This window comes from Prosopis cineraria, unplaced genomic scaffold, assembly GCF_029017545.1.
Source record: "Prosopis cineraria cultivar Desert tree isolate PC_DT_omini unplaced genomic scaffold, ASM2901754v1 PC2, whole genome shotgun sequence".
NCBI lineage: Eukaryota > Viridiplantae > Streptophyta > Magnoliopsida > Fabales > Fabaceae > Prosopis > Prosopis cineraria.
This window is the reverse complement of record NW_026555333.1, coordinates 42076185-42101446: the sequence shown is the minus strand read 5'-3', so window position 1 is coordinate 42101446 and position 25262 is coordinate 42076185. Positions and strand designations below refer to the sequence as shown.

Here is a 25262-nt window from a genome sequence, read left to right as displayed (position 1 = left end):
GGAAGTACTGTTCCAGCATCCTCTCCCTCCTTCATTTATGTGTTGCAGTGACAGTGCACCAGAAATTTCTTCCTCCCATGAAACGCGTCACTGTCGCCTGAGTGTTTGCTAATTGGTGAAAGATTTATAATGGTCTGACCGTTGCTGCTACAGGTTGAAGTTATGAAGGTTCTTCTCTCTTACTCTGTTTCGTATCTGACTTCTCCTCCTCTTTTATCTCTGTCGGCGTGGCTGAAAGAAGCACGTCTGGTCCTTCTCCTTCCAGGTTCTGATTGTTTTTAGTATTGCAGAGCACCGTTCAGCTTGCTGACCTTCTCCCCTGTTCGATATGTCTGTATGCGTGTGACTGAACCTTCTTCCTTTTTCCTGTTCTGTCGTGATTGATCTGGAGCTAAGGAGTTTCAAATTTTTTCTTCGTTCCTCTGCTGCCTTTGTGGTGAGTCAAAAATCCATCTTCCTTCCTCTTTTTGTTGTGTGCGTTTGCTGTTGGGTTTTGGCTGAAAATGGGTTTTGATTTTCCTCCCTAATTGCTTATGCGAGTAAGGGAAAGAGAGAGAGTGTTAAAGAATAAGATGAATGCAATAAGATGTGTAAAAGGTGTATGTTGGTTTTTAATAGTAAATAAGTGTCCAATAGAGAAGTAGACATGTGAAGTATTGAAGGGACTAAAAAAATTGAGAGTTGGTTGAGTGGATTATAATGATTTGGAACCAATTGTTTAGGTGTTGTCAATTTTAAAAAATAATTTATTTATTTATAGTAAAAAGTTGATTAAATTTTTTTTATATTGAACAGGGTTCTTAGAGAAAAGAAAAGTCTATTGAAGTGTTGAGAAATAAATTATAGTACTTAAGAATACTTGAGGTAGGTGGATAGCGTCTTAAATGATTTATTAATAAAATTTTTTTATCAAAATATTTTTTTACATAGATCATTTAATAACAATTATATTAAGTATTTAATATTTTGTTAATTATATTATTTTTATCTAGGAAAATTATAAAAAGATGGTGGAGAATTTTTGAATTATGGCATATGTATGTATTTTATCTTATGAATGATACTTTTAAGATTGATAAGATTATTTTTATTTGCTTTGAAAATTGTTGGGTTACTCAATAAATGCCAAACTTGGACATTAGTTATGAAATTTTATTTTTGCAAGTTTTAATGCTTAAGACTGTTCATGCGAGTTTGATTATGAGAATTAAATCTATATTTTAATAGTGATAATTTTCTCGCATGTTTGAAAATGCATTTGAAGGGGGATTTTATATATAACACTGATTGCTAACGGTAGTTCTGTTAGTCCTTGGCACGTCATGATCAATAACTAGCTAGTTTGATTTTCGTGAGCTCCATTCTTATGTTTATTATTTGTGGGTTTAATACCTGCGTTTATTTTCATGGCTTTAAGCCGCGTTTGGTTACTTATCATCGTGAATTATGTATCCGTGTTTGTTTTGTGGCTCTGGCCATGTTTGGTTACTTACTCTCGTGAATTTTATGTTCACATTTGTCTTCGTGGCATAAGTCGCATTTGCTTATTTACCCTCGTGGACTGTGTGTCCACGTTTATGAATTGTTCTGATAAATTCCTAAAAAATATTAATTTTTTTGATTAATTGATGATTTTATACTCTAATGGTTTTTGACTAGTGAATGTTATTATTTTTATTTATTTAATTACTTAATTTATTTAACTTATTAAGATTAAATGTTAAAATTGCTTCATTATTAAAGATTTAAAGGCTTATAATATTGAAGTTGTATAGAAATTTTTACTCCAAATTTATTAATTTTATTGTCTCCAATTGTTTTCTCTTTAATTTTCACAATTGTTTTAAATTATTCATTTTATTTATGCAAATTTTATGGTTGGAGCGCTATTCACTGAAAAATATTTGGTTTGGTTCAGATAGCATAGCTAACCCTGCACCTACGTCAGATCCTTGAATGGGATTTGCTTCTTGATTGAAATAGAGATGCTATTTTGATTAATTTCTATTTTGATGGAAATTTATGATTTATATATTGTATTTTTACAAATAATGTTTTAGAATTTTTAGATGCTCCACATAGATTATAGTTAAAGTCCTGATCTTTATACTGTGTTGTTTGACTGTTGTTAAGGTTGATGCCGTTAAATGTGTTGTAAATTTTTTTTTTTTTGGTAATTCTATTATAGAAAGTTCTGATGAAAGTTTTTAGAAGATTGGTGATTTGTAGCTTTTATGAAAGTAATATATAGTTATTTATTTATATTAATTACATATTCAAATATTAGAATTAGGGTTTTCTTAAGTTAAGGTTTTCGGGATATGGAGTACTATTCCTATGTTTTGTGCTGGTCTCGCCTTATTTTCTGGGCATGACACCTGGGCTGGAAGCATTCACTTAACATCTCACCATGGACGATCAGAGGCCATCCTCCAGCCTCACATTCCTCAATCCATGCTAATTCCTACTATTAAGATCACATGAGCACATCTTCACTCTGATTCACACTGTCGAGTCTGTAAAGAGAGATTTGAACTAGGCTTCAAGGCTAGGCAAATGCCTAATAACCATATCTATCACTCTAACTATATAGTTTTGTGGTGGGTTCAACATAACTCGTGTCCTGTTTGCTGTGTTGAGCTACCATTTCTAGTATCTGGTAACTCGTGGAGGAAGGAATGTGTAATGACTCATGAATTTAGAATTTTGTTAAATATACAATAAATAAATTTTTTTAAAAAAGGGGAATAATTAGACCTCTCATTTCATATTTGCATAAAAAAAAATAAAATAAAATAATAAATTATTTTTCTAAATATTTTAACTTTTCATAAAATTACTGGGTGGTTATAATAAAGTGAATTAGTAGTATGATGGGATTTATTTTGAGTTTCTAATTGATGATTCACGGTTTCAATTTGGGTGGTGTCAAAAGTAATATTTTATATTTTGTTAGTACTCTAAAATTACAAAAATGCCATTGCTTTTAAAAAAAAACATAGAGGTCATCATAATTTTTTTCATTACTGACTTAGAGTCAAATATAAGCAAGCGAGTGGGAGAGAGAATACGGTGGAGCAGTTGTGGATTGAGAAGCTTTCGTCCTTTGTTTTAAGCGTCCGTTGTCTGTGAATATGGGTGTGCCGTCGGTCCCTACTGTGGGTTCTGTGAAGATTGTGAAACCTCTGCTCTTCCTCTTTTGTTTCTGCATATAAGGCCATCCTTCTTCTTCCTTCCACTGTTCTGCATCACCACTGTTTGGGTGAGGGAGGGAAAATCAAATCTTTCAATCCATTCCTCCTTTACTCCTTGATGAGTTCAAGCTTCATCCTCCCTTTTCCTTAGGTTAGATTTGTGTGTTTTATGCTTTAGGAGGTTGCTGAATTTTTATTCTTCCCTTGTATTAGTTGCTGTGAGTGTAAGGTAAAGATTGAGGTTCTAACAAGTTTAAATTTAAGACTAGGAAAAATAACATTTTTTGTTTGAATGGATTTTTTATAAAGACATGAGCTCGGGGAGGCATAACAAATTTATATAGAAGTTGAAAAATTGCTGAGTAAGAGATTGTTAGAGTAAGAAGTTTGATACTATAGTTTGAGTACTGATGATCATGAGCTATTTGTTAAAATGTGTGTTATATATGTATGTATATATGTATGTACGTGCATCTACATACATACATACATATATATATTATGTGATTGAAATTATTGGGAAGAGATTTGAAAAAGAAAGAGCTTTGTATTATAGTTAAACATTGATGCACATAAGGTGTTTGTTAAAATGTGTAAAAGGGTAATTTGATTGAGATGCAACAATTAAGCAGGTTTATTATGTTAATGGCTGGAATTGGAGTTAGGTTGTTCAATTTCTTTGTTGAAAATTTAGAAATGTATAAATAGTGCCTGTATGTGTGTACGTGTGTGTATGTTCATTGTAGTGTAAAGTTTGGGTTGATGAAATGAAGTAATGAATCTTGACACATGTCTAAAAAGGAAGAATGGTAGATTTTTTTAGGATTGGTATGTCTAAGATCAATGATTAGCTATAGTTATATATATGTGTATATATCTATATTAGTAATTAATTTCAATGTTAATTTCTCCATAAGGAAAGTGGCTTAAGTTGCTGCTGCTGTAGTTGCTATTGCTGTTGTTGTTGTCTCTTTTAAACTTTGTCACATACTTAGAATGGAAAAGTATCTAGTGAGTTGTTTGAAAAGTAACCTTAAATAATTTAAGGAGTTTGGGTTATTGAATATTTGTTGGCGATATATGAAGTAGAGTCATTGTTAAAGAGAATTGTTGTTTTGTTTTTGTTTTTTGTTTTAGACAGTAAAGTAGCTAAAGGCTTTTGAGAGGTGGTTAGCAGAAAAAATTGTTATCTTTAAAGCTTATCAGGTAAGTAGATAGTGTCCCAATTGATTTATCAATTAAATTCTTTTTTCAAGATATTTTTGTTACACAAATCATTTAATAACAATTATATAACATATTTAATACTTTGATAATTAAATTATTTTTACCTTGTGAAATGGTAAAGATATGTTGAAGGATATTTAAATTATAATGTGTATGTATTTTTCCTTACAAAGAATACTTTTAAGATTGATGAAATTATTTTTATCAGCTTTGGTAATATTGGTTTCTCAAGAAATGCAATCATGAACATCAATTATAAAATTTTACTTTGGCAAGTTTTAATGCTCAAAATTTTTTCATGCAAGTTTGATTTCGAGAATGAAAACAATATTTTAATAGTGATGACTTTCTCACATGTTTGAAAATGAATTTGGAGGGAATTTTATACAAAACTCTAGTTGCTAATGGCAGTTATGTTAGCCCTTGGCGCGTCATGGTTGATGATTAGCTAGTTTGATTTTCGTAAGCTCTGCTCTTACGTTTGTTATTTGTGGAACTCATACTCACATTTGTTTCCATGGCTTCGAGTTGCGTTTCGTTAGTATTACGTACTCTTGTGGACTGTGTGTCCATGTTTGTTTTGTGACTTTGGCTACGTTTGGTTACTTACCCTTGTGAATTGTGTGTCTATGTTTGTTTTCGTGTTATAAGCCGCATTTGGTTATTTACCTTCGTGGACTGTGTCTCCACATTTGTGAACTGTTTTGATAAATCTTTAAAAATTTAAATTCTTATTTAACTGATGATTTCACTCTCTAATGGTTTTTAATTAGCAAACGTTATTATTTTCATTTAGACATTTAATTAATTATTTTGATTTGTCAATATCAAATGTTAAAGCTATTTTGTTATTATAGATTTAAATGTTATTGTTATGGAGTTCTTTAAAATTTATATTTCAAGTTTACAACTTTAATACATTAAATTGTTTTCTCATTTAATTTATGTAATAGTTATATTTTATTCATTTTGATTCTACAAAATATTATGATTGGAACATTATTCACTAGAAAATATTTTTTGCCTTAGATAGCTTGCACCTCTGTCAAATCATTCAAGGAATTTTGCTCTTAGATTAAAGTTATGATGCCATTTTGGTTAATCTCTATTTTTTTATGCACAATTTTAATCTATATATTATACTTTTATAAATAATGTTATGGGTGCTTCACATAGGTTATGGTAAGGGCTTTTATTTTGTAAATATTTTGTTTGCTGGCTGAAAAGAGTTAAGCTCCTAGATGTTGTAATATTTTTTTAAAAAAATTTGTATTGTAGAATTTCAGGGAAATCCTATTCTGAAGGGAGGTTAGGTCAAAATTTTCACAAAAATATTAAGGCTTCATTTAAACGAAAATTATTTTAAATTAGAAATTTATTGAATTAGGTTTACGGTATGTGTGTTTAGGTGTATCCCATGTCAGTCACTCCTATATTTTGGGATGTGACAGAATGTTAGTAGTTGCTGGGACCATGGTAGCCCAAAGAAGGTTGTCAACATGGTGGTTATAATTTGTTATGATTCAACCCAATTATCAAGAGGCCAGCACAACCAAGATAAATATGGGCCCAACTCAGAGTAGCAAGAATCCAGAAATTATTACTAAGCATGAGCGTCGTAGCTCAAGGATGAGAGAGTACATGGAAGGTGAGAGAGAATGTAGCTACTTAAAGAAGAGGTGGGAGCAGTAGAGACGTGGGAAATGGGAGGGCCTGAACCTATAAGAGCCAAGCTTTTAAACCCAATTTCTCAAAAATAGATTGATTTCTGAAGCCTAGCTTTATTTAAAGGGCTCAGGGCAGGCCCCAAAAGCCCTTTATTATTATGTTTTTAAAATTTAAAATAAATAATAGAAAATCAAATCTTAAATTATAAAGATATATTTTAAAATTTAAATTCAATTTAAAAGATAAAAATATTTTATTTTTTAGAGTTAAAATGAAAAAGGGCTTAAAAAGGCCACCCAATCTTGAGCCCGAGCTCTTTTTTTAGGGTTTATTAAGGTTGGGCTTCAAAGCTCAGTTTTTTTAAAAAAAATGGTATTTTTTCAAGCCTGAAAATTTATCAAAATGGGCTTAATCTAGTAAAGAGGCACTGAGGATTGTGAGCCATTTTCTCTCTGATATTATTTCTCTCTCTTTTCTATTATTTCCCTCCTGAATTTTCTCTCTGTCGTTTCTGTTATTTTCCTTCTTTTTGAATGTGTACTGCTGTGATTATGATTAGCTGAATAATACTATAGCAGGGATTGCATGTTTCATTTCAATAGGGTTCTGCTGGACCGTCCTCAACCTCGGCCTTCGCTAACTCTTCTTTAGCCGTTGTGAGCTAGCACCTCAAGTCTGCCACCTTAACTCGTAATGCCCAAAGATTATCAACATGGGGGGCAATGTCCTGGACCCGGTCAGTAGCAGCAGTCATTCGGGTCTTGGCGGCCAAATACTCATCCCTCACTACCCAGTTGTTCTTTAAATATTCGGACAGGAGGGGGAGTTCTTTGCGGCATTAGCAGACAATGCCATAACACAATGGGACTTGAGCTCACAGAAGCGTCAACTCGGACATGGAGACCGCCTTTGCCACAGCCTCGAGAGCTCGGATCATTTCCTCAAAATTTTGCTCGAGGAGGAAGAAGGGATCGCGGCTGAGTTGGAATTGGATGACTCTCCAAGCATCCAATATCACGTCCATTTCAGGGACGCAAATGCGGGAGAAAAGAGCGTCCGTAGGTACTGCCTCCATTGCAACCAGCTGAAAAGAGTAAAATAACATTAGCAAAAGACTAATACTAGGCTGGCAGGAATGAAAATAAATAAGAAACAAGACTATCTTGGATTGGGTCCATGAGAGCCTTGTCTTTACTCATGAAGAAGGAAGAGCGCGTGCAGACCGTGCCATTGAGTGCAGGGCCTTCTCCACACGATCCGTTAGAGTGGAAAACCCGCTTGACCCTGCTCTGAGCCACCTGGAGTAGAGGCAAAGGTGGTCAGTGCATCACCCATAGACTTTACCTGCGACCACTCAGAGCTCCTTCCTTCTAGAAGATTTGTTAAGTGGGAGGGAAGGATTAGACTGAGTGGGGAGATCATTCGGGGGCTCGCAGTGGCAGCAAGGTCCTGGCCCCCAAGCTCCAGCTGATCGCCTGAGGCAGTGACAACAGCTTTCCTTTAATCAAGAGCAGCCCTGACATTTTCTAGACTGCTTGGGGCTGCGATAGACAGGATAGCTCCCTGACTTTCACCACCTTCTGCTACCTCCTGGGCCACCTCTTGAGCAAATCCAACTAGATCCATCGGTGTAGGCTCAGGGGTGGCGGCGGCTTGGAAGGAGACCATTTGTAGATCGGGGTGCTGGTTCTCCTTTTCCCTTATTGAATCGGACTCACTTTGCCATCATCGGAGTCTGCTGACAGGATCATCGTTCGTTGGTGCTTATGTGTACGCCTCCCCTTTGGAGGTGTGGGGCCAATTTAGAGAGGGGTGGAGGCAGGTTGGTTAAGTGGCGGAGGCATTGTCTTCTTTCTCCTTTTCGCCTCAAGAGAAGGGGATGGAGCCCGCTTCCTTTTGTCTGGAATTTCTCCTCGATCAGGACAACTGGAGGAGATCTTCTTGGCCCTAGACTTTTTAAAGATTGGGGGAACGGAAAGTTGGAAGCATCATCTTGCTCCATCCCTTAGACCACAATCCTTACAGAAGGGGCCGTCGAGGTATCGGAAGCAGCGGGGGCATCAATACCCTTAAAAAGGTCACCAACGTGTGGGACTTTGTGCAATCATGGTCTGCATAGAATAAGACAGGTTTAGTCTAAGGAAACAAAAAAAGGATAAAACTAAAGTAGAATGTGGAGGAAACACTTACTGGTGTGGCTCTTTATTATGTGCCTAAAGTACTGGGGCTACCATTTGTTGATGCGGAGGCAGGCGTCTCTATCTACAAGTTTCACTTTGCACTGCCTCTGGGTGGTGGGTGGAACGACTATCTGATCAATAGCCTCTCTATCCAGCAGCTCCATGTTGAATTAGGGGGACAGGCCTTGAGGGACACAGTGGCTCAGTCTAAACTAGCCCGCTACCAGTTGAGGATGATAAGACTTCAAGTATACTCTGAGAGACTTGGAGGAGGAGCCAGTGTATGGCAGCCACATCTTTTGGGGAGTGGTGGTTGAGAGAAAGACCTCATCCCTTAGAGAGTTGGCGGGCTTATTCTTCTTCACCATATATTTGTAACAGGTAGGAAGGCAGCGATCGGGGATATTGAAAGCTTTTAAGGTCCTCCCTAAAGACCAATTTTGTTGACAGAAGAACTTGAAGTTCTTCGTCTCCACCAATAGATCACCACCCAAGAGATAGGTGAAGGGATGGTTGGCGCAGGAATCATCAGGAAAGGGCTTCGGTAGAAGGTTGGGGAAGTAGGTCGTCGTCGACAACTTTACGAACCAGACGGGCCCACTGAAGTTGCTGAAGGGCTTCTTGATTAAGGACTCCCTCATGCCGTCATAGAGACGGCATAGACACATGGTCCTTAGGGCTATATGGTTGCTACAAATAAGGGATTGGGCGATCCGGAGATGCAACTACACGGGCTTTCCTCCCCTAGGGGCCAAGATCCATTGGCTGAGTAAGATCTAGTTGAAGACCAAGTGCTCCATGGCAGTGACGGGCTCAGAGGCTGGTTTCTTGGAGAACAGATCCATAATCTTTGTATAGAAGCCCACGGCCCTGATCTTACTCTCCAAGTCAGCAGGCGGGGCGGTGTAGGAGTCGCGCTTCTCCAAGATGGTGTAAAAGTTCTCTTCGCCGATGATGGGCAGCCCCAGGAACATAAAGACGTCCCATAGCATGAGGGACATCAGGCTGAGCTCAAAGATGAAAGCATTGTAGCCTGGAGCCGAGAAATTGAGGAGGGTTGTCAGAAGGTCCATGGGAATGTCAACGTCGGTTAGAGACAGTTAAATTAGGTCATATAGACCCATTTCCTTCCACTGGAGCGCATGATCAGCCTTCAAACGCTTGTATAGGAGAGGTCATGGGTTCGATTGCATAGGAGCATTGATGTCGGATAGGTCAGGAGAAATCTTCAGATATCCGACATCGCTTCTGTTGGAGATTTGAAAACTCCAAGACGAAGTGTTGACAAAAAGAAAGCACAGTTAGAGCACTTTTTAATAAAATAAAAGGGCTAAACACTAAAGGTGAGAAACTTACTAGAAGGCCACTGATTCATGGAATGATGAACTCTCTTAGAAAAGAAATGAACAAGAATGAGGATAGGAAACCAGGTTAATATAAAAAGGAGTTTTTTCAGACCATGAAATACATACCATTACGAGCCCGCCTAATTGATTCACCGGATTACGGATAGTTGCTAGAGAATATGGCAGACTACCAGTGAAAGTAGAGGAAGGGGTGGCGACAGAAGAAGCAAACGAAGCCATTTGAAGGTTATGAAGAAATTTGGTAGACTGAAGACTTAAGTTCAAGAAATGGCAAAAAAAGCAAAAGAAGTGACTAGAACCTGAAAACAAGTTTATATCGACAGAGGACGCTCAGAAATGAAGCGAAGTTTTGATTTTTTAAAACGTGCCATGTGGCTTATGTTACCAGCTATTGGCACGTGAGAGGCATTGTTTGGGCTAAATATGACACGTCACTCAAATAGGTCACAAAGGTTGAGTAGTTGAAACGTCAGGCCCAATATAAATAAAAGAGGCCGGCCTCGAAGCTCATCAAAGTCAACAACACGTAAACATGCCGAAATCTTGTCGGCTTCAAATATCAGACCGTTGACATGAAGACACGATCCTAAGTTATGTCGAAATCTACACCCAAGTAGTTCAGTGAAACGGGCTGATGGAGAGATCGTGCCATGAGTTTCGCGGGATTCCTAAATCTTCGGTAGAATGTGCTAAGTCCCAAAGGAAAGGTTTCTGCTATTAGACACTATAAATAGGAAGAAGAAAAATAAAGAGAACAGTCAACACTCGATCAAGACTCACATAATTTACATTTAATAGCTCTTTCAGTTCTTTAATTTTTTGTCTGTAACTTTCAAACACTTTAATAAAACTATATACTTGTTTTACCAAAACCTATGTTTTTACATTCGAGTGAACTGTGGTAAGGGAACTCGAGACCCTTTCATTATCTATTTGAGATCCAGTGTCTCTAGCACCCCTGGTATTTGTTGTTCAGTCACGAACAACATTATTCTGATCTTCTTGATCAAAAATCAATTATGATGCTTTAACTGTTGTAGATGTAGCTCTTGTACTAATCTTGTCCAGAATACTAGGTAGGGTTCATAGAAGATTTTCATTTCATCATGACTGCTTCAAGATTAACCTGGTTGTCAAATAATGTTTTCAGTGTGAATGAGATGGCAAATGACTTGAAACATTTTTTTTGTGTAGTTCTTTAATATGTTTATGTGTGTGTGTGTATATCAAATTAATTATAATCTCTGATAGCTGAGTAGAATGATATAATTTTAGCCTCTATGCATTGTATTGGCTGAGAAAAATTTGATTATCATCAGAATTTAGAGTTTATAATCTCTTCTTTAACATGATGGCTACTGTTCTTCTTACTTCTTGTTGTCATTGTGATGAAGCAGCTTGGTTGAACCAGTTAACATATGCGACAGAATCTAAATTGTTTTAGGGAGAATTATGATTGAGCAAAATCTAAATTGTTTTAGGGAGAATTATGATTGAGCTAATATATGCAAATTTCACTTTATTTCACAAAGTCAAGTGAACAAACTATTTTTTTTTGTCCTTTTTTGGGGTCTTTTTTTTTAAGGTGGTGTGGATGAGATTTTGGCAATTCATATAAATTAAAAAAATTCAACACTTTTGAATGCTCAGAAGCATGAATAATGTAAATTGAAAATAGCCTTTTAAGTATTTTTTTGGGCAATAATCTCTGATGATTACTCGTAGCAATTCAATAAATAAAATATATTAACAGAGACGAACATTTGTTGTCCCAAGAACAAAGCAATTCAAATTATGGATCCTAATATATTAATTATATTAATAGAAATTATATATAATATATAAATATCGCCCGTCTCTACCCAAGATCCCAGTCTCAATTCCATTTTTGTCTAAATTTCAGAGTAAATGGGCTTCTAGGTGTGGTATTGATTAGTGATTCTTTCAGGACTGTGGCTTGTCACATGAGTCTAAATTCCATATTTTCGTATGTAAAAGAAAGTATAAATATCTTCATAGGCCAGATGCTCACTAATGAGTACAGCATCCTCAAAATTGTAACCTTCCCACGGAAGGAGTCCTTGACCTGCAATAGATAGAAGATGATTTATTCAATCATATAGTTTGGGCTCTTAGAATATGGCGCCCTTGGGGCCTTCTATTTGAATATTGGGAGCTTCTATTTCAGAGCTTGTGCATACCATCTGCGAATGGTTTTCAACAATTTTATTAGTGCATAGATATCAAAGTTAAGTAATTTCGAAGGCCAAAATTATGATTTTGTTCGTGGTTGAACAACAAATACCAGGCGTGCCAGAGACGTTGGGTCTTAAATAGATAACAAAAGGGTTCCAAGTTTCCTTACCATAGTTAGCTCGGATGTAAAAAGATAGTAGCTTTGGTAGAACAAGTATGTAATTTTATTGAAGTGTTTGGAAGTTACAGACAAAAAACTAAAAAACTGAAAGGGCTAGTAAATGTAAATTATGCGAGACTTGATCGAGTGTTGACTGTTCTCTCTATTTTTCTTCTTATTTATAGTGTCTGATAGCAGAAGCCTTTCTTTGGGGACTTAGCACGTTCTACTAAAGATTCAAGAATCCCACGAAACTCATGGCACGGTCTCTCCATTGGTCCGTTTCACTGAACTACTTGAGTGTAGATTTTGGCATCACTTAGGATCGTGTCTTCGTGCTAATGATCTAATATTTGAAGTTGATGGGATTTCAGCATATTTACGTGTTGTGGACTTTGATAAGCTTTGGGGCCGGCCTCTTTTGTTTATATTGGGCCTAACATTTCAACTATTTAGCCCAACTAGCTTTGTGACCTATTTGAGCGACGTTTCATATTTAGCCCAAACAATGCCTCTCGCGTGTAAATAGCTGGTAACATAAGCCACGTGGCATGTTTTAAAAAATTAAAACGTCGCTTCATTTCTGAACACCCTCTGCCAATATAAACTTTTTTTTTCAGGTTTTGGTCACTTCTCTTGCTTTTTTGCCATTTTTTGAACTTCAAGTCTTCAGTCTACTAAATTTCTTCGTAACCTTCAAATGGCTTCGTTCACTTCTTCTGCCGCCGCCCCTTCCTCTACTTCCACTAGTAGTCTGCCGGAGTCTCTAGCAACTATCCGTAATCCGGTGAATCAATTAGTTGGGCTCGTAACGGTATGTATTTTGTGGTCTGAAAAAACTCCTTTTTATATTAGCTTGGTTTCCTATCCTGATTCTCATTCATTTCTTTTTTAAGAGAGTTTGTCATTCCACAAATCAGTGGCCTTCTAGTAAGTTTTTCACCTCTAGTGTTTAGCCCTTTTATTTTATTTAAAAGTGCTCTAACTGTGCTTCCTTTTTGTCAGCACTTCACCTTGGAGTTTCCAAATCTCCAACAAAAGCAACGTCGGATATCTAATGATTTCTCCTGACCTGTCCAACGTCAATGCTCCTGCGCAATCAAACCTATGGCCATTGACCTCTCTTTATAACTTGGTCTTGGCCTAGACGAGTACTCCCTTCTCCAAGTCGTCCTGCAGAAAGCTCAAGAACTAGCCCTGGTTCCTTCGTGCTTGGGTCAACTGGGTGAAGCATTTGAAGGCTAATCATGCACCCCAGTGGAAAGAAAAGGGTCTATATGATCTAATTCAACTGTCTTTGGCTGACGTTGATGTGCCCGTAGACCTTCTGACAGCCCTCTTCAGTTTCCGGGCTCCGGGCTGCAATGCTTTCATCTTCAAGCTCAGCCCAATGTTCCTCACGTCATGAGATGTCTTCATGTTCCTAGGGCTGCCCATCACCGGGGAAGAGAACTTCTATGCCATCCTCGAGAAGCACGACTCTTACACCGCCGTGCCTGCTGACTTGGAGAGTAAGATCAGGGCCGCGATCTTTTATACAAAGATTATGGAGTTGTTCTCTGAGAAACCAGTCTCTGAGCTCGTCACTGCCACGGACTACGAGGGGAGGAAAGCTCGTGCAGCTGCATCTCGGGATCGCCTAGTCCCTTCTCTGTGGCAACCAGATAGCCCTGGGGACCATGTTTCTATGCCGTTTTTATGATGGCATGAGGGAGTTGCTGATCAAGAAGCCCTTCAGCAACTTCAGTAGGACCATCTGATTCTTAAAGTTATGGATGACAACCTACTTCTCTAACTTTCAGTGGGAGCCCTTTCCTGATGATTCCCGTGCTAACCACCCCTTCATTTGTTTCTTGGGTGGTCATCCGTTGGTGGAGACGAAGAACTTCTTTAAGTTCTTCTGTCAACAAAGTTGGTCCTTGGGGAGGACCTTAAAAGCTTTCAACATCTCCAACTGCCGCCTTCTCACCTGATACAAATATATGGTGGAGTAGAAGAACAAGCCCGCCAACTCTCTAAGGGATGAGGTTTTTCTCTCAGCTACCACTCCTCAGAAGATGTAGCTGCCATACGTTGGCTCCTCCTCTAAGTCTTTTAGAGTATACTTAGAGTCTTATCATCCTTGACTGGTGGCGGGTTAGTTTGGACTAAGCCAGTGCGTCCCTCGAGGCCTGTCTCCCCAAATCAGCGTAGAGCTACTGGGCAAAGAGGCTATTGATCAGATAGCCGTTCCACTCAACACCCAGAGGCAGTGCAAAGTGAAACTTGTAGATAGAGATGCATGCTTCCGCTTCAACAAATGGTGGCACTAGCGCTTAAGGCGCATAATAAAGAGCCACACCAGTAAGTGTTTCCTTCGCATTTTGCTTTAGTTTTGTCCTTTTTATTTTTTTTCCTTAGACTAAACTTGTCTTGTTTTATGCAGACCGTGATTGGACACAGTCTCATGTGTTGGTAACCTTTTCAAAAGGTAATATTGATGCCCTCGCTGCTTCTGAGATCCCGACGACCCCTTTCGTAAGGACCGTGGTCCAAGGGATGGAGCATGACAACGCTTCCTCCCAACTTTTCGTTCCCCCGGTCTCTAAAAAGTCTAGGGCTAAGAAGATCTCCTTCAGTCATCCTGACCGAGGGGACATTCCAGATAAAAGAAAGTGGGCTCCATCCCCTTCCCTTAGGGCGAAAAGGAGAAAGACAATGCCTTCGCCGCTTGACCAACCTGCCTACACCCCTCTCCAAATTGGCCCCACACCTCAAAAAGGAAGGCGCATACATAAGCGTCAATAGACAATAATCCTGTTAGTAGACTCTAACGATGGTAGAGTGAGTCCGGTTTAACAAGGGGAGAAAGAGACCTAACACCCCGATCTCTAAATGGTCTCCTTCCAAGCCGCCACCACCCCTGAGCTTATACCCATGGATCTAGCTGGATTTACTCAGGAGGTGGCCCAGGAGGTAGCAAAAGGTGGTGAAAGTCAGAGAGCTGTCCTGTCTATCGTAACCCTAAGCAGTCCAGAAAACGTCGAGGCTGCTCTTGATCAATAGGAAGTTGTTGTTGCTGCCTCAGGCGATCAGCTCGAGCTTAGGGTTCAGGACCTTGCTGCCACTACGAGCCCCTGGATGATCTACCCACTTAATCTAATCCTTCCCTTCTACTTAACAAATCCTCAAGAGGGAAGGAGCTCTGAGTGGTTGCAGGCAAAGTCCATAGGTGATGCACTGACCGCCCTGGTCTTTACTTAAGATGGCTTAGCACAGGTCAAGCGAGTTTCTTCACTTTAACTGACTATGTGGAGAAGGCCCTGCGCTCAATAGCGCGATCTGCACGCGCTCTTCCTTCTTCCACAAGTAAAGACAAGGCTCTTATGGACCCAATCTAGGTATAGTGTTGTTTGTTATTTATTTTCATTCCTGCCAGCCTAGTATTGGTCTTTTGCTAATGTTATTTTACTTTCTTCAGCTCGCTGCACTGGAGGTAGTACTTACGAATGCTCTTTTCTTCTACATTCACGTCCCTGGAACGGACGTGATATTGGATGCTTAGAGAGTCATCCAATTCCAACTTAGCCGCGATTCCTTCCTCATCCCCGAGTAAAATTTTAAGAAAATGATATGGGCTCTCGAGACTGTGGTGAAGGCGGTCTTCATGTCCGAGTTGGCGCTTCTGTGAGCTCAAGTCCTGGCGTGTTATGGTATTGTCAACCAATGCTGTAAAGAACTCCCCCTTCTGTTTGAATATTTAAAGAACAACTAGGCAGTGAGGGATGACTATTTGGCTGCCAAGACTCGAACAACTGCTGCTACTGACCAGGTCCAGGAGATTACCCCCCGTGTTGATAATCTTTGGGCATTACGGGCTAAGGTGGTGGACTTGAGGCGCTAGCTCGCAACGGCTAAAGAAAAGTTGGCGAAGGCTGAGGCTGAGGCTGAGGACGGTCCAGCAAAACTCGAACTGGAAGTTGCTACTAAAGTGCTAGATGAGGCGCAGACCGTCTCAAATGTTAAGTTTTGAGCTATGCTTGAGTTTAAAATGGTCCTCACATGTCACTAGACCCTTTCTGCAGATCTAGACTCGGCTTTATCAACGTAGGAGCTTATGTGCAGCCTTTGTAAATAGTATACTTTATGTATAAACACACACACACACACACACATTTTTTTTATTTATTTATTCTTTATTCCTTATAACACGATTCAATGATAATAAAGAACAAATATATTTTTTCTCATTGTGTGAGTTTTGTATGCTTGGAGGCCATTCTAGGCCTCAAGTCCTTTATCGCTTTCCTATTATAACGACGGCTAATGCTTCTTTAAATATTTGCCGTTTATAGCCCATTTGTATGGAATTTTATCTACGTTGGCTAGCATATATGTGTTCCCTCTAAGTACTTTGTCTACCTTAAACGATCCTTCCCAATTAGGTGAAAACTTACCAAGTGTCCGGTCTTTAGAATCAGGTGGTAACATAAGTTTCCATACAATCTCACCCGCTTGAAAATGTTTCCGTCTTATCCTCTTATTGTATATTTTCAAAACTTCTTTCTTTCGGGCGATCATATGATCAAGTGCTTGTAAGCGAATTTCGTCTAACTAAATTAACTCGTTCATCATGGCTTCGTTATAGTCGTCAGATGGTCTTTCTAGACTATTCACAATGCGCAAAGGAACTGCTATTTTCATAGGCAAAACAGCCTCATGCCCATATGTTAACACGTACGGGCTCATGCCTATAGCTTCTCTTTTAGATGTCTGGTATGCCCATAGTGTCTCGGCCAGTCATTCATGCCATTCTCAAGGATTCTCTTCAATTGTTTTCTTTAAAATTTTGAGGATGATCTTATTGGAAGCTTTAGCCTGCCTATTTGCCTGAGGGTAATATGGTGAGGATGACAATAACTTAATCCCACTTTCCTCGACAAAGGCCTTGAATTCACTTTCGATGAACATTGTTCCCTGGTCTGTTGTAATTGTTTGAGATATCCCAAAACGAAACATGATTTGCTCCCGTACGAAGTTAATAACATCGCCTTGTTCTACTTTCTTCATAGGGACGGCTTGAACCCACTTAGTAAAATAATCTGTGGCCACCAAGATGAATGAGTAGCCCTTAGACAAGGCCGGATAGATTTTTTCTATTATATCCATGGCCTATCCTTGGAAAGGCCTTGGTTTGATAATGAGATGCATATCTGATGTTGGCACTTATTATGTTGGCCCGTGAATCTGACATTTCTTGCACCTCCTAGCGTACTTGATGCAATCTTTTGTCATTGAAGGCCAATAGTATCCATGTCTATACACTAACCATTGCATCTTTGGCCCCGACTGATGAGCCCCACTGACTCGCTTATGTACCTGTCTTAAAACCTTCATATAATCAGTGAAGGCTAAACACTTAAGTAATAACCTATCGAGGTCTTTCCTATGTAATTCATCTCTAATTAAAATAAAGTGTTGAGCACATATCCTTGTTTTGTAAGGGTAACGTTGACTTGGATTTTGAAGATAACTCTTAAAATCATCTCTCCAATCCTGCGCTAACCCTTACGAGACCATACTACACTGTATTATCAAACCATGCTGAATGACTGAGGGATGTTCTTTTCGCTCCACCACAATTACTTTTCTAGTGAGCTCGAGTGACAACCTTAGTCCTGATGCTATTTGAGCCAATTCATTAGCTTCTCAACTTTCCCTGCAAGGTTCAAGATAAAACGCTTGAGATAATTGACCTGCGCCTTTGCCTCCAAGATGGCTCGTGCTTTGTTTTGGTTTACTTCAATCCCCTTTCTGTGGACCAGGAATTCAAGGAAGTTACCTGCGGTTACACTAAAAGCACATTTTAGTGGATTTAACTTAGGGCCGACCTCTCTCATTCGAAGGAAACTCGTCCTCAAATGTTCAATATGATCATGTGCCTTCTTAGATTTTATCATTATGTCATATATATATATACTTCTAGGTGCCTTCCTATTATATCGTGAAAGATGGCATTCATAGCCCGTTGATAGGTGGCCCCAGCATTCTTTAGTTCAAAGGGCATAACTACCTATTTGAAAGTTCCAATGGAGCCCGGACACTTAAAAGTAGTCTTGTAAATGTCTTCCTTTGCAATAAATATCTAATTGTATCCGAAGAAGCAATCTATAAATGACAATAAAGCATTTCTGGCCCTAGCATTTATTAACCTATCTGCAATAAGCATTGCACAACGTCTTTAGGTGTGGCCATTTTTATGTTTCATAAATCTACGCAAACTCGCAGTTTCCCGTTCTTATTAATTACTGGAACTATGTTTGAGAGCCATTGAGCATACATGCAGGGCCGTATAAACCCGTCTCGTAGGAGGCATTTGATCTCCTCCTTTACTCATAGCTCTACCTCTATTGACATTCTTTGGGCGGGCTATTGGTGCAGTCTATAATTTGGCTTTATTGGAAGCCTATGTTCGACCAACTGCCTAGCTAGCCCTAGCATTTCATCATAGCCCATGCAAAGCAGTCCTTGAATTTCAGTAGTGTTAGGTTGATGGCATCCTCTGTTCTTTATCTAGTAGTAAGTTAATAAATGTGATCCTCGAGTCTTCTGGGGATCCTAGGTTTACTTCTTCTAGTGGATCCTGGACCTCTAGGGCTATATCTTCGAATTTCAAAGATGCAGGGTCTAGCTTATGCAGTTGTGCTATCTTTTGAGTCTCATCTTTATATATAACTTCGATCCCATAGACCTCGGGTTCGCAGTCTTCTAGTTTCTCTTGTAGATTGTGCAACCATAACTTTTGTATGGCCGCAGCTATTACGGCCTTTCCTTCGTTTACTTTAGTCATCGACCAATTCTGTGATGGGCTTGTGCCTTTGTGAGGTTAGAGGCACTATAGCGTTTGGTGTTATTCTGCATGAAAGGATTCCTTGAGCCTTTCAGAATGTGAACGAGCCCGCGTCAACATCATAATACCTCGCTTCCACGAAGTCAGTAGCTTCTGTGAATGGCTTGTCTTCAGCCCAGACTACTTCTACCTCTTCTCCTTTCTACGTCAGGAGCATTTGGTGTAGTGAAGAGGGTACACATTCATCGGCATGAATCCAATCCCGTCCCAAGAGAATTTGGTATTGAGCTGTGGTGCTGATCACGAAAAAGGCCATTGATGATGACTTGGTCCCAACATCAACCTGTAACGATAGTACGCCGAGGACCTTAGATGTGGTCCCAGTGAACTCTACCACTGATACCTCAATTGGCATTAGGTCGTGCTCTTCTTGCCCTATTTTGATCATCATGCAAGCTGGCAGAATGTTCGCCGTCAAGCCACTGTCAATGAGGACTCTAGTCATCGGTCTCCCTTCGAAATGTGCCCTGATGTATAAGGGCTTTAAGTGTTGAGTCATCTTTACGCTGGGTTTCTCTAAGACAGCCTGCTTTGGTTTTCCTTCTATTGCTTGTAATGTAATTTGGTAGACAAGCTCTGCAATCTTTTTTTTCTGTGCCTGTATGCTTATAGGCTCGTACTCCTCCTCTTCCCTTGGCTCCATTGGGCAATATTGATACAAGCTTGTTTGTGCTGGCTTCAAAGAGTTCTGTTGGTCTTAGGTATTACTAGTGGTGGATCGGAATTGAGAAGGTAATGTTAACGAGACCACACAGCGGAGGTTGAGCAGTATCTCTCCTACATGAATGGTCCTTTTTTTCTCACTTCCTTCATCCTGATCTTCGGTGGACTTTCTTCTAAACTTGCTAACCTCCTGTTGAATGTCGGGGCTATCCTGTACCTTGGTTTTTTGCTATTTAAGATACCTTTGTGTAGCCCATTTTTGTTGAAGATGTCACTTCTCGGTTCTGGTTAAGGTAGTTGGGAATTTTTTGTGCCTCACAACTCTGTATTTCAAAAGCAGCACATTGCCAAGAGGTGTAACGAACTTGCCTGAACCCTGAGTGGCTTTTGGTTTTGAAGGAAGCTCTGTGCTATTTTCTGATAGCGTTGACGGTGGTAACAGTAAATCGTCGGGGCCAACATCCCAGCCCGTTGGTATCCCCGCGAATGGTTCACCTGACCTAAAGGGTGCTGAGTACTTTACAAAGAAGTCGAATTTGTCAGATGGTTCTCCTAAACGGTCTCAGACCACCTTAGATCCATCTAGTTCTATCATCACTAATCCTCCCGAGCCAACATCCCATCCTGAGGGTCGTTTACTATTTTCCTTCTTTTTCTACTGAATGCCTCCATTTTGGGTTTCCCCCAAACAGTCCCAAACTACTTTGGAGCCATCCAGGCTTTTCATGTTCTGCCCCTCGGGGCATCTATCCTATTTAGAAGACTTGTTCTTACTGTACCAGCCGGTAGGCTTCCCTAGGCGGTCCCATACTGTCTTAGTGTCTATTTGAGCTACATCACCCCTGTTCTGGACATTTCAAGGTCTCCCATCTTTCTGTTTACCATTACCTTTCCTGAGCTGTCGTTTTCCAGAAGTTATCCTTACTATGTTGACCATAGCAAATGGGAGAAACGGGTCCTCGTCTACCACCATGGATTCTTCCTTAGGGAATTTTAGAACTCCCTTGTTGATCCAGTCCTGGACGATATTCTTGAATCCCCAGCATGCTTTGGCACTGTGACTCCACAAGTGGTGATATTTACAGTATTCCTTCCCTCTCTGTTCTTCCTTCAAGGGAATCTTATGATCCATGGGCAGGAGATGAAGTTTTCCTTGAGGAGGAAATCGAAAATTGCCTCTGTTTTTATGGATCGAAGGTGTACTAGACTGTATTTAGTCTTTTAGGCAGTTCTCCGGCCTTCCTAACCAGAGCCAGACATGTGTAGTTACCAACATTCTTCAGTTCGGCCACGGCTACGTCCAAGCCCCCAAAATAAGTCCCGGTTGTAGTCTGTCAGCGATTATCTTCTTCCTTGAGTAATTCCTCATAATCCCACACCTTGGCCGCAAGTTCATAAAAATCTTAAAATTCCATCCCCTGGAATTTTTTTCGGAGCTCTATGTCCAATCTTACCTGTGCCAGCTTGACAAATTCAGTTTTTGAAAGCGTCACGTGGCATCTGCTTCTTAGGCATTTGAACCTCACCAAATATTAGTCTACTGTCTCTCCAGTCCCTTGTATGAGCTTATAGAGTTTCGCTATGCTGACTTTTGGTTCTGCTTTATAGAATTGGATGTGGAACTTCTCCATCTCTATTAGCTGATGATTGAGTTACGAGGTAGTAACGTATATCATGTAAATGTGGAGCCCATGAGCGTATTTGGAAACAACCTCAGCTTTAAGTTAGTGAAATTTTCATAATTAGCAATTTCGCCGCACTAGATTGTAAATCTTTCAATGTGCTCTAGGGTTGATTGTGTACCATCTCTTGAGAACAATGTGAAGTCAGGGATTCTGTACCCCCGAGGGTATAGGTTGTCCCTTTCTATATACTCCAGATAAGGCTTTGAGAAGGTGGGGCAGCCAATTGGCCTCAGCCCTGGTCTGTATATATCTTGAATGGCATCTCGTAAAGCCTCCATGTTCACCAATTAGTTCTGAGGCTCGATCACACGTTCCGGGATCACTGCTGTGCCCCTCGTGCCACTTGTGCCAGGATCCTGTAGATAATATGAGGGGTTAATCAACAGATGAGTGTGCGCAAATACTTGGTGGTTAGGGATGTCTCTTACAAGTGTGCGGCCCCAATAGCTAGTGCTTATATTGACTCCAGCTTGTTGCCCCTCGAGCGGCCCTATGTTTGAGCCTACTTCCTGATGGGTGGTTTTCAATGATGTGGCTATACTCTTCATGCCTTCATGCAGAACCTGCATCATAAGCTGTTATCGTTCCTTCTCCCTATGTTCTGTTGTTTCCAGGGATATTGCAAAGAACATCTGGTTCTCTTACAGCTGCTTATCCGTCCGATCTTGAATTCCCCACAACACTTTTGCCACAGGTCCGTTAGGTATGATAAGTGGGTTGGGTTGGCCACCTCCTGACTTGGAGCCAGGGTTCGTACTACTGCTCTCTGTTGTCACCAGCACTACGTGCTCACGATGATCAACTGCTTTAGCATCAGGCGATAAGTGTTCTGATCCTGCATGCGTAGAGATCCCTTCTCGTCCGTGAGAACCAGCACCTGTTTCATCAGTCCTTTTATCTTTTCGCGTCCTTGCCATCTTTGTTACTCAGGTCCCACCAGGCGTACCACAAATTGTCTGTGGTTGAACAACAAATACCAAGCGTGCCAGAAACGCTGGGTCTCAAATAGATAACGAAAGGGTCCCAAGTTCCCTTACCACAGTTCGCTCGGATGTAAAAAGACAATAGGCTTTGGTAGAACAAGTATGTAATTTTATTGAAGTGTTTAAAAGTTACAGACAAAAACTAAAGAACTGAAAGGGCTAGTAAATGTAAATTATGCGAGTCTTGATCGAGTGTTGACTGTTCTCTATGTTTTTCTTCTTCCTATTTATAATCTGTAATAGTAGAAGCCTTTCCTTTGGGACTTAGCATATTCTATCAAAAATTCAGGAATCCCACGAAACTCATGGTACGGTCTCTCTATCAGCCTGTTTTATTGAATTACTTGGGCGTAGATTTTGGCATCACTTAGGATCGTGTCTTCGTGCCAATGATTTGATATTTGAAGTTGATGGGATTTTGACATGTTTACATGTTGTGGACTTTGATGAGCTTCGAGGCTGACCTCTTTTGTTTATATTGAGCCTGACGTTTCAACTACTCAGCCTAACTAGCCTCGTGAGCTATTTGAGCGACATTTCATATTTAGCTCAAATAGATTTTATAAAAAATATATCCAAACATCTCTATTATATGCCTAAATGAATTATTAACACAAAATCATAGTTTTTTAAAAAATATCCAAACATTATACTTTCCAAAATTAATTATAAATATAAAAATATGATTTTTTTTTAAAAACATCCAAAGAGTCCTAATACATGAACCCAAAATCATGATTTATATGATAGAATTTATTTATATGGTTTTTAGATGAAATTTTACGAAAGTATATTTAAAAAAATAAGTAATAGGAGCTTCTAAGATAACAATAGTTTTTTTTATTAATAATTAATTTTGGTATGTATTTAGATATTTTTAAGAAAAATTCATGGTTGTGAATTTATAATTGATTTTAATATATAACAAAGGTATTTGAATTTTTTAGAAACTACAACTGATACAGAATAAAACTTATTAATCAATCTTATAAATTAATTATACTAGAAAACATAATCAATTATATTCAAAATGAATTATATAAATCAATGTTATCAAATCTTAACCCACATACACCTATAAAAATAGGTTGGTAGTCTCATGAATGGTTGAAGTGAAAGTAGAAGAGCTCAATAATAAGCATGTTTCATTTACTAGAGAGTCAAATTCTTAATGTAATATGTCACAAAAAAAAATGCAATAATGTTTTTTAAAAAAAAATTCTAAAATGTCGATGAGTCATTGTTACCTTGTTACCATCTTTTTCAATGTTCTACGAAAACTATTTGTAGTGACTTGGTGAACACTAACCCCCCCCCCCCCAAAAAAAAAACGGCTTACATAGTAATAGTTTGAAAGAGCCGCTACGAAATATGATAATGTTGGTAGCGGTTGTTGACCCAAACCACTGCCAATGCAAATTAATATATATAAATAATATATGAAGAACATTTAAAAATGACATATATAAATAAAAATAAAAATCATACATAATTCTATTATATCTCATTATGTAAAAGTGGATAGTCAACTTCAATCATGCTTTTAAAGAAAGTTAACAAAGATACTGATTGTTAGCGCAGGCTTCACATGATATTTTTATCGCATTGCTTTAGGTGAACAACCTTTAGGGATAGAATCTTATTAAGCTTTGATACAACTTAATTTATTATTTTCCCGCGCAGATTTTCCTTGACCTTCCATTGGGGAAAAAAAACGTAAAAAATCTTCACAATATGACTGCAAGTTGGCATATTAAACGACTCTGCCAACCTGACATTGCCTGTTTTAGCACACCATATAATAATAAGCCACGGCAATATATTAACAGAATATTATTGAAATAATATTAATGGTAATTATTTTATGGCATATACATTCCTCATTTAAGGGCGTGGTTCGTTGATTTTCAGATCATAGCATTGAGCTCAAGCGAAAGTATAAGATCTTTGAAATAATAACAGCATATCGTTCATCATACGTGTTATCTAAAATATTCTCCAAATATTTTATTATTATTGTATATATATCTCAGTCATTATTAAGAGATATTATTTGATATTATTATGTAATTATTAATCATTATTAGGTTGTCTTTTTCTTGATGTATATATTGTACCCTTCAGCTCAATAATAGATAAGATATTTCTCCATATTTTTCTTGCTTCTTTCATGGTATGACTTTAATGCAGATTCCCCTGTAGAGCTCACTACCAATGCTACGCCTGCTCTTGATATGCCTACTGTCAAGCCTCAAGATGTTTCCACACAAGCCACGTCTCCTGAGCTCGTATTGTTTGATGATACTTGGCCCCACCGTATAAGAAATTCGTTAGTGATTACTATTGTTTTCCACTGCTCTCCAGTTACAGGAACCCAAATCCTTTAAGGAAGCCTCTTGTGGTCCCTTATGGCAACAAGCTATGAATGAAGAATTACAGGCTTTGGAGAAAATGCACACTTGGGATCTTGTTGATCTTCCTTTTGGTAAAACTCTTGTTGGTTGTCGATGGGTGTACAAAAACAAGACTCATTCTAATGGCTCTTTAAAGCAACATAAGGCCCCCTTGGTGGTCCAAGGGTTTACACAGGAATATGGTGTTGATTATGAGGAGACTTTTGCACCTGTTGCACGCATGACTTTTCTTCGTAGTCTTTTAGCCATTGCTACTATTAAGCACTGGTCCCTTCATCAAATGGATGTTAAAAATGCTTTTTTGAATGGAGATCTAGAGGAAAAAGTGTATATGAAGCCTCCACCTGGGTATCAGCATCCGAAAGATAAGGTTTGCCGTCTTCGTCAAGCTTTATATGGGCTCAAAGCAGGCTCCTCGTGCATGGTTTGCTAAGTTTAGTAACATTATGAGTCAGCTAGGCTTCACTTGTAGTCCTCACGACTCAGCTCTTTTTGTTCGATCTACTGCTCGTGGTATTGTTTTGTTGTTGTTGTATGTTGATGACTGATTATCACAGACAGTGATGATATAGGAGTCCACGAGCTTAAGATATACTTGTGGCAGCAATTTGAAATGAAGAATCTTGGTAACTTGAA

At 38.9% G+C, this 25262-nt stretch overlaps 1 long non-coding RNA gene across 3 annotated transcripts; it reads left to right on the top strand.

Moving 5' to 3' along the window:
* Window positions 1-25: 25 nt before the first annotated feature.
* LOC129302307 (uncharacterized) lies at window positions 26-25262 on the top strand. Of its 3 annotated transcripts, XR_008591245.1 has the most exons (5): window positions 26-168; window positions 291-436; window positions 6692-14335; window positions 14418-15372; window positions 15453-16221. It is a non-coding gene; the product is annotated as an uncharacterized LOC129302307 (long non-coding RNA). The 3 variants fall into 3 exon arrangements; XR_008591244.1 differs by having other exon boundaries at window positions 14418-16221; XR_008591246.1 differs by lacking the exons at window positions 6692-14335; window positions 14418-15372; window positions 15453-16221 and adding an exon at window positions 24403-25262.